Source organism: Neoarius graeffei, chromosome 1, assembly GCF_027579695.1.
Source record: "Neoarius graeffei isolate fNeoGra1 chromosome 1, fNeoGra1.pri, whole genome shotgun sequence".
In the NCBI taxonomy this organism is placed as follows: domain Eukaryota; kingdom Metazoa; phylum Chordata; class Actinopteri; order Siluriformes; family Ariidae; genus Neoarius; species Neoarius graeffei.
In genome coordinates, this window is record NC_083569.1 from 83,162,196 (window position 1) to 83,173,040 (window position 10,845).

Consider the following 10,845-nt stretch of genomic DNA (forward strand, 5'->3'; position numbering starts at 1 on the left):
TGCTAATTTTGTTCATTTACTTTTTTGGACTTCAATTAAATCTTTTTTTATTTCATTGGATTTTCTGGTTTGTGTTTCTGCTTTTGGATCCTAACTCACTACATCTCGTCATTCATAACATAATAAGTATTATATTCATGCTGTGGCTACAGAATTCAGTCTTAATCTCAGTCTCATGTGTGTTACTTGCTCGATTTCATCAACGTTACCAGGCCAGGTGCTGCGTTGTGTATTTCTGAGCTGTAAAGTGGCTTGTGCATGCACAAAAGCACGTCTCGATACTTGTATAAACCCACACATGAATCATGGACATTCTTATCCATTTCAGATATACAGTCAATATTGTCACAATATGCTTACGAGAATCATGCACCACACAACATGGTGTGGAAATTCAGCATCTTGTAAATCTGTCTAAAACATGAAAGAGCTGTACAAAACCACAGAACTACTGAAGCAGTAGTCAGTGATCTTTTAGAAATACAGTACAAAAAGTATGCATCACTGAATGTGGAAATGTGACCCCTCAATGGATGATAAATATGTTAAATAAAATAAAGCTGTAAGAGAACAACTACAGAACAGTCCGGAAATCTGATGACAAAATAACAATAAAAATCCAGACAGATAATGTGACTGAATAGTGCACACGGATGATAATATAAAACTAAAAGATCAATGGATGGATTTTTTTTTTAAAGAAAACCTGTCTAATTAGGTCAAGAGGTATTATAGTGGAGCTCTTCGTGCACACGGAGCAAAGCTCCACACTTAAGAGAATATGGTCATGCATCAACCTGATTTTTGATGGTTTTTGACCATACGATGTCTGAACGTACATATGAACAACATATGTGTACCAACACAGGGAACCTGACCATAAGTGCAAGTCAGTGTATCTCATCAACACTTGACCTCCAGACAATGAAATTTGTATATTTATTTACATAACATAGATGGGTTTTTATCTCGCGCATATTTGTTTAGAACCGTGACATCAGTAAAGTTTTTTCATCGGTTTTCTTCTGCACATACAACAACAACAAACCCTGGTTCACTGCAAAACTCAGGCAGCTTCGCCAGGCCAAGGAGGAGGCCTACAGAAGTTGGGACAGAGTCCTGTACAAACAGGCCAGAAACACACTGATGAAAGAGGTGAAAGCAGAAAAGAGGAGCTACACTGAAAGGATCAAAAACAGCCTTTCAGCCAACGATCCAACGTCAGTGTGGAGAGGCCTGAAGAACATCACCAACTACAGGAGAGCATCCCCCAACGCTGCAATAAACCATCAACTGGCTGACGAGTTGAATGTGTTTTACTGCAGATTTGACACATTCACACCTCTCCCCCCCCAGACATTAAAGACCCATTTACACCCCCTGCTATTCTGCCTCCTCTCGCCTCTGACCCCACACCAGCACTCAAGATCTGTGAAGAGGATGTTTGTCAGCTTTCTCGCAGACAAAAGATCAGGAAGGCACCCGGCCCAGATGGTGTGTCACCCTCCTGTCTGAAGGTCTGTGCTGATCAGCTGGCCCCCATCTTTACCCAGATCTTCAATAGATCCCTGGAGTTGTGTGAAGTCCCCTCATGCTTCAAACGCTCCACAATAATCCCGGTTCCCAAGAAAACCACCATCACAGGACTGAGTGACTACAGGCCTGTAGCCCTCACATCTGTAGTCATGAAGTCCTTTGAGAGACTGGTGTTGTCACACCTGAAGAACATCACAGACCCCCTGCTGGACCCCCTGCAGTTTGCCTACCGGGCAAACAGGTCAGCGGATGATGCAATCAATATGGGACTGCACTACATCCTGCAACACCTTGACTCTGCAGGGACGTACGCCAGGATCCTGTTCATGGACTTCAGTTCGGCGTTCAACACCATCGTTCCAGATATCCTTCACACCAAGCTCACCCAGCTCACTGTGCCCTCCTCCACCTGTCAGTGGATTATAAACTTCCTGACTGACAGGAAGCAGCAGGTGAGGCTGGGGAGCATCACATCCAGCACCCGGACTATCAGCACTGGCGCCCCCCAGGGGCGTGTGCTCTCCCCACTGCTATTCTCCCTTTACACCAACGACTGCACCTCAAGAGACCCGTCTGTTAAACTCCTGAAATTTGCAGATGACACAACGGTCATCGGCCTCATCCGAGATGGTGATGAGTCTGCATACAGACGGGAGGTTGAACGGCTGGTCTGTTGGTGCGGTCAGAACAATCTGGAGCTGAACACGCTCAAAACTCTGGAGATGACAGTGGACTTTAGGAGGAGCCCCCCCCCACCCCACCCTGCCGCCCATCACCAACAACATTGTGACTGCTATTGAAACCTTCAGGTTTCTGGGCTCCACAATCTCCCGGGACCTGAAGTGGGAGACCAACACAGTCACCATCATCAAAAAGGCCCAGCAGAGGTTGTACTTTCTGCGCCAGCTCAGGAAGCTTAACCTGTCTAAGGAGCTGCTGACACAATTCTACTCTGCCATCATTCAGTCTGTTCTCTGCTCTTCCATCACTGTTTGGTTTGGATCGGTCACCAAACAGGACAAGAACAGACTGTAACGGACAATAAGGTCTGCAGAGAAAATTACTGGTGTCAGCCTGCCCTCCATCCAAGACCTGTACCTGTCCAGAGTCAGGAAACGGGCAGGTAACATCTCTGCAGACCCATCACACCCTGGTCACAAATTTTTTAAACTTCTCCCCTCTGGGAGACGCTACAGAACACTGTACGCAAAAACAACCAGACACAAGAACAGTTTTTTCCCTCAGGCCGTCTCTGTGATGAACAGCTAACCGGACTCAAATATCAGTAACATCAACTGTGAAATATCTGCACACTCATACCGTCATTCTGTGCACACTGTATATTTATATTTACTAATTCATCCTTGCACTATACTGTCTATACATATATTTACCATTCGACATGTACATAGCTTTTTTGTTTTTGTCTACGCTTTTTATCTGTTTGTACTAAGACAGCGAAGTGAAACCAGAGTCAAATTCCTCGTGTGTGTTCACATACCTGGCAAATAAAGTTTTATTATTATTATTATTATTATTTTTAATTTGCTTTTTAAAAAATAATGGCGGCACGGTGGTGTAGTGATTAGCACTGTCGCCTCACAGCAAGAAGGTCCGGGTTCGAGCTCCGTGGCCGGCGAGGGCCTTTCTGTGTGGAGTTTGCATGTTCTCCCCATGTCCGTGTGGGTTTCCTCCGGGTGCTCCGGTTTCCCCCACAGTCCAAAGACATGCAGGTTAGGTTAACTGGTGACTCTAAATTGACCGTAGGTGTGAATGTGAGTGTGAATGGTTGTCTGTGTCTATAAGTGTCAGCCCTGTGATGACCTGGCGACTTGTCCAGGGTGTACCCCACCTTTCGCCCATAGTCAGCTGGGATAGGCTCCTGCTTGCCTGCGACCCTGTAGAACAGGATAAAGTGGCTACAGATAATGAGATGAGATGAGAAAAATAATGTGGGATTATTTACTCACATATTTTACAGAAAATATTCATGACCATTTCATATAAAATGAGTTAAAACAGTTTTATTAGTCCACTAGCTTGTTGGCCAGTTGACAGTTTCTGTCATGTAAAAGCATTAGACAGATGTAATTGCAGGAAGAGTTTTATTGAAATCCATGCTAGCAAACAGATCCAAAACGTAGACAAAGGCAGAGTCAAAAACCAGGCAGTGGTTGAGTGAGGCACAGACAGGATATCTGAGGTAATACAATATACAAAACTCACAGTCCAAAAACACAAACAGGGTCAAAACCAGAAAAGGAATACAAAATACAGGGCTTTTGCAAAGTTTGTGTGTTACTCAGGGTCCTTATATGTATACACTGTGATTCTGTAAAACATTCTACACTATATTCCATAACACATCTTCCACCATGGTGGCACCATGGTGTAGTGGTTCACACTATCGCCTTACATCAAGAAGGTTCTGGGTTCGAGCCCAGTGGCTGACAGGGGCCTTTCTGTGTGGAGTTTGCATGTTCTCCCCGTGTTTGTGTGGGTTTCCTCCGGGTGCTCCGGTTTCCCCCACAGTCCAAAGACATGCAGATTAGGCTAATTGGTGGCTCTAAATTGTGAGCATGAATTGATGTTTGTCTCTACGTGTCAGCCTTGCGATGACCTAGCGACTTGTCCAGGGTGTACCCCGTCTCACACCCATAGTCAGCTGGGATAGGCTCCAGTTTGCCCACGACCCTGCACAGGATAAGTGGTTACAGATAATGGATGGATCTTCCACCATGTTCTGTAACACTATAATATATTCCATATGCATCCTACACTATAACCGCAAGCTGGTGTAGTGGTTAGCGTGTCCGCCTCTCGACTGGGAGATCACGAGTTCTACTCGCGGTTGGGTCATACCAAAGACCATCATAAAAATGGTACCTACTATCATCTGGCAAGGCACGCTGGGGAAGTCAAACTCTCTTTTTTGTAACCATAACCCTATAATAGGCGAGAGGCAGAGGGCTATCAAAACAGAGATCGGTGCCACACCCATACGCCTTAAAGAGCTGGTTAGTACTGGGACAGGAGACTGCCTGGGAAGACCAGATCCTGGTGTGAGAGGGACTTTGACTTTACACTATATTCTGGAACACATTCTACACTATTTTCTATAAGACATACTCAAATATATTCCACGACACATTCTACACTATATTCTATAGCATATCCTACGCTATGTTCTATAACACACTCTACACTATATTCCGTTACACATTGCGTACTATATTTTACACATTGTACAGGTTGACCAAGAAAAAAAACCTGTCCTTGAATTAATGAGCTGACAGAAGTCTAAAGTGTGTTCTAGAACATAATGTTAAATGTGTTCCAGAATATTGTGTAGAATGTGTATGGAATGTGGCATCATTTTTTTTCATTAAAATTTTTTTTTAAATATTCTGAGAATCAAGTTGAATTGAATCGAATCAGGACACCAGTATCATGGCACAAAACAAATTGTGACCACTCCTACCTGTGGTTATTTACAGAAGGTAAACACGATGTAAACCTTCCAGACGTAAGGATATACCGGCTGTAAAACATCACTGACAATGGATTCAGATGAGAAATCCAAACTCTCTGAGATACTCCAAAAATAATTACATCACCGGAACCTCCCTATGTGAAACTAATCTAGCCTGAATATCGCTTAAAGCTAGGGTCATTTTGGAGAAATCAGAAATAAAGAGTAAGCTAGATTTTGAAAGTACCCAACTGAAAAATTCCTCCCCTCTCTCTAAAGCCACTCCTCCAAACCACATGAACGTGCACTGCCTGACTACTGCTGGGGGATGAGTCCATGAGAGATATCCATACTATCTCATGCCTCATTCACAAGTAAAAAAACAAAACAAAACACCTAAAACTATCATCCATGTATCCATCATCTGTAGCCGCTTATCTTGTCCTACAGGGTTGCAGGAGCCTATCCCAGCTGACTATGGATGAGAGGCGGGGTACACCTTGGACAAGTCTCCAGGTCATCGCAGGGCTGACACATAGAGATACACAACCATTCACACTCACGGTCAATTTAGAGCTACTAATTAGCCTAACTTGCATGTCTTTGGACTGTGGGGGAAACCAGAGCACCCAGAGGAAACCCACACAGACACGGGGAGAACATACAAACTCCACACAGAAAGGCCCTTGTCAGCCGCTGGGCTCGAACCCAGGACCTTCTTGCTGTGAGGCGACAGTGCTAACCACTACACCACCGTGCCACCCTAAAACTATCATCCATCCATCCATTATCTGTAACCGCTTATCCTGTCCTACAGGGTCGCAGGCAAGCTGGAGCCTATCCCAGCTGACTACGGGCGAGAGGCGGGGTACACCCTGGACAAGTCGCCAGGTCATCGCAGAGCCGACACATAGAGACAAACAACCATTCACACTCACAGTCAATTTAGAGCCACCAATTAGCCTAACCTGCATGTCTTTGGACTGTGAGGGAAACCGGAGCACCCGGAGGAAACCCACGCGGACACGGGGAGAACATGCAAACTCCACACAGAAAGGCTCGAACCCAGGACCTTCTTGCTGTGAGGCGACAGTGCTAACAATGAACATGGCTATTGTTAGCACTCACAGCTGTTGACTAGCTCGCTAGCTTTAGAAATATGTCTGCTTAGCCTTGTAGAAGACTCCGGTCACTGCGCAATGAGTGCATGGGCAGAGTGAGGGCAGGTAGACAGGCAGGTAGATCATCCAATCATTTAAATCAGACCAAATGAAATAACTAGACAGGTCTTTTCCAGCTCTGCGACTGCCACAAATGCCAGAATTTTTTTCTTTTTGTTGTCAGAGCATTTGATCTTAGCATGGAAAGAGAATTTTGAGAAATGTAACAAAAATGCTTCTGAAATAAACTACCTACCCCAGCTTTAAGTTAGTACCATATTGAAGCACTGACAGAGCACAGTGAAGATCATGGTGTTTATTATTTTATAACTTTAAATGAAAAAAAAAACAGAACAGTGCCCGGGGCGGCACGGTGGTGTAGTGGTTAGCACTGTCGCCTCACAGCGAGAAGGTCCGGGTTCGTGGCCGGCGAGGGTCTTTCTGTGCGGAGTTTGCATGTTCTCCCCGTGTCCGTGTGGGTTTCCTCCGGGTGCTCCGGTTTCCCCCACAGTCCAAAGACATGCAGGTTAGGTTAACTGGTGACTCTAAATTGAGCGTAGGTGTGAATGTGAGTGTGAATGGTTGTCTGTGTCTATGTGTCAGCCCTGTGATGACCTGGCGACTTGTCCAGGGTGTACCCCGCCTCTCGCCCGTAGTCAGCTGGGATAGGCTCCAGCTTGCCTGCGACAGGATAAAGCGGCTACAGATAATGAGATGAGATGAGATGAGAACAGTGCCCAACACTTTAAAACAAACCAAGGTGCATGGGTGGGTGTGTGTGTGTGTGTGTGGTGATCAGGTTAAACACACCTTAGATCTTAAAGCGTAATTTAAATCTTTATCTACAAAATATAACACGTCCCAGTGTCAGTTCACACTTTTCTGTTCACACATTAAAGTGCAGTGCTGTGAGGTTATACTGAAGTATAATGGTGTAAAACCAGCTCTATAACGTTATTATTACACACTTGTGTGAGCTCATGGCCTGATATCAACATGTAAACACTGCAGGTCTACTAACGTGGCGTGTTTTTTGTTTTATTTGTTTGTTTTTTTTTATTTCAACCCTGACTCTGTAAACCTGACAAACGTTTACAAATAAATATGACTGATAATTATACGCATGCGCATGCTTTACACTGACAGCTCAGCTAAACAAGCTAACAGTGACATTACAGACATGCACGCGCACGCGGGCGGGCGGGCGCGCACCAGCACATGCGCGCGCACACTAACTAAAGCGAGGTCGCGTGCACAACCAAATAAATATGCATGTTACCTGGACAACGCCTCGGGTTCAATCATGCTTTCACCAAAGCAAGAAACACACCAGCAGCCTCCTCTGAAACGCTGCCTGACATATTTTTTCCCTCCTTTTGGTGGTGATGCTGCTATGATTCTCCTTTTTTTTGGGGTGGTGGGGGGGGTCCGGCTGCTGTTAGTGACGTCACTTCCGGTGAGTTTTAACCTCTTCGCTTCCTCCTGTTGAAACGTTGGGCACTGTTTGTGTAATATGTTGAAGAATGAAACACTTCACAGGACAGTGCCGTTGCAGGAAAATAATCAACCACGTGATGGTGTGACGTCAAACAGATCAACTGTCACTACCCTGAAGATGATTCATTTCCTCTCCCAGCTTCTTCTTCTTTTGGCTGCTCCCGATTAGGCGTCGCCACAGCGGATCTTTCATCTCCATTGCTCCCTGTCTTCAGCATCCTGCCACCTTCATGTCCTCTCTCACCACATCCATGTATCTCCTCTTTGGCCTTCCTCGTTTTCGTTTGCCTGGCAGCTCCATCCTCAACATTCTCCTTATGCATCCAGGGCCGGCGCCCAGGGGCCCCATAGCGATGCCAATGCCGATGCCAATTGTGACATCAGAGGGCCTCTATTCTCTAGGATCTTATGACTACTTACACTGTTATAGGGCATATCTGAAGAAAACAGAGGGAAGGGGTGGGTTGGTGGGTGGCGGGGGACGGCAATCAGAGGGCCCCTGGCCCTGCTTTAGTGCCTCTCGTGAAAACTCCTGAGGCCGTAACGTCTGCCAACTAGGGGTCCAAGGAAGTAGGGGGAATGCTTTCAGAGGATCCTATGATTATGAAAGCCCCTGCTAAGTTTGCGACCTCAGTAGCCTTTGTGTGTGTGTGTGTGGGGGGGGGGGGGGGGGGGGGGGGGGGGCTTTTGCGAACTCCTGGCCCTGGGGCCCAGACCCCCCATAATCCGGCCCTGTCTGCATCTCTTCTCAGGATGTGCCCATACCATCTCCGTCTCATCTCTCTTAGCTTAATTCCCAAGCTCTCCACATGTGCTGTCCCTCATTCTGTCCAACCTCCCATCCTCAACTCCGCCACCTCCAACTTTGCCTCCTGTCTAAGGGTACGGTCTCCAATCCATACATCACAGCTGGTCTCACTACTGTCTTATACAGCTTACCTTTCACTATTGCTGGGACTTTCGAATCACAAATGACTCCCGAAATCCTTCTCCACCCTGCCTGCACTCTCTTTCTCACCTCACTATCGCAGCCCCCATTTTCCTGCACAGTTGACCCCAAGTACTTGAATTCACCAACTTTCTTTACGTCTACTCCTTGCATCTTCACTACACTCTCATCCCCATTCTCACTGATGCACATGTATTCTGTTTTGCTCCTGCTCACCTTCATTCCTCTTCGTTCCAATGCATACCTCCATCTCTCCAAATCCAACTCAACCTCCTTTCTACTTTCACCACATATCACAATATCATCCGCAAACATCATGTTCCCTGGTGACTCTTGCCTCACTTCGTCCGTCAAGCTATCAATCACTATGGCAAACAAGAAAGGACTCAAAGCAGATCCTTGATGAAGTCCCACCTTCACCTTGAACCGTTCAGTTGTTCCGACTGCACACCTCACTGCTGTTTCACTGTTCTCATACATGTCTTGCACCACTCTAATATACTTCTCATTCACTCCACACTTTCTCATACAATACCATAACTCATCTCTCGGCACTCTATCGTATGCCTTCTCCGGGTCTACAGACACACAATGCAGCTTTCTCTGGCCTTCTCTGTACTTCTCCATTAACATTCTTAAAGCAAAAATTGCATCCGACGTGTTCTTCCTTGGCATAAACCCGTACTGCTGTAAGATTGCTACCTCTCTTCTCAATTTCGCCTCCAATACCCTTTCCCATAGCTTCATGGTGTGGCTCATCAATTTTATTCCTCTGTAATTACTGCAGCTCTGTACATCTCCCTTATTCTTGTATATTGGGACTAGCACACTCTTTCTCCATTCATTTGGCATCTTCTCATTCTCTAGGATTCATTTCCTCTACCAGCACATCCCCTAAATGATTACTACCCCTCTTACACCATCAAGAAGAAGAAACCTTTGTCACATGCACACTTCAAGCACAGTGAAATTCATCCTCTGCATTTAACCCATCTGAAGCAGTGAACACACGTGCGCACACACCCAGAGCAGTGGGCAGCCACACCAGAGCGCCCGGGGAGTCGTCAGGGGTCGGGTACCTTGCTCAAGGGCACTTCAGCCCAAGGCCACCCCACGTTAACCTAACTGCATGTCTTTGGACTGTGGGGGAAACTGGAGCACCCAGAGGAAACCCACGCAGACACGGGGAGAACATGCAAACTCCGCACAGAAAGGCTCTCGCCGGCCACGGGGCTCGAACCCAGACCTTCTTGCTGTGAGGCGACAGCGCTAACCACTACACCACCGTGCTGTCCAGCTTCAGTTCATGTTCACTTCAAACATCAGAATGGGGAAAAAAAATGTGCCCTCAATCAAGGGCAGCACTGTCGCCTCACAGCAAGAAGGTCCTGGGTTCAAGCCCCGTGGCCGGCGAGGGCCTTTCTGTGCGGAGTTTGCATGTTCTCCCCGTGTCCGCGTGGGTTTCCTCCGGGTGCTCCGGTTTCCCCCACAGTCCAAAGACATGCAGGTTAGGTTAACTGGTGACTCTAAATTGACCGTAGGTGTGAATGCGAGTGTGAATGGTTGTCTGTGTCTATGTGTCAGCCCTGTGACTTGTCCAGGGTGTACCCCGCCTTTCACCCGTAGTCAGCTGGGATAGGCTCCAGCTTGCCTGCGACACTGTAGGACAGGATAAAGCGGCTACAGATAATGAGATGAGATTAGTTCACTAAATAAATAAATAAATAAATGAGTAACTTTGTAATGACCTTTCCAACCTTCAGATCTAATTTTATAGAAGGCTGTGTATGAGTTATAATACATTAGGGAGATACAAGATTAAAAAGAAAGTTTACATCACATTCAGAAAAGGAAATGTAATTACAGTATGTTAACAGATTTCTTTTTCATTATTTGTATAATAGTTGATAGTGATATCATCAGTAAAACCTAACAAGTTCACAGGGAAGACAAAATGATGACAGGTTACATAAATAATCTCATCTCATTATAACTATGTTATTATTAGTAATAAATAAATACATAAAAATAGTTGAAATAGTCTGTATGAGTTATGTGTCCTGAATTGTCAAAGCACATGGACATTCGTCACTTATTTTCTAATCTGTAAATTTGTGTTTTTCTTAAACCTGTGTCGATGAATTATTTACTTAGCTGGTGCAATTTGGCAGCGAACACAGAGACATGTTTGATGTCTAAAAGAAACGTCTGTTGAGAAATACAATCTTGTA

The 10,845-nt window shown here is 45.6% G+C and overlaps 1 long non-coding RNA gene across 1 annotated transcript in view; it reads right to left on the reverse strand.

Annotated features, from left to right (window-relative positions):
* LOC132898942 (uncharacterized) overlaps nt 1-7,709 on the reverse strand; it is a 37,383-nt gene extending 29,674 nt beyond the window's left edge. Inside the window, exon 1 of the long non-coding RNA XR_009656610.1 lies at nt 7,448-7,709. This is a non-coding gene — a long non-coding RNA (uncharacterized LOC132898942). The remainder of the gene's footprint in view (nt 1-7,447) is intronic.
* Nucleotides 7,710-10,845: the final 3,136 nt, after the last annotated feature.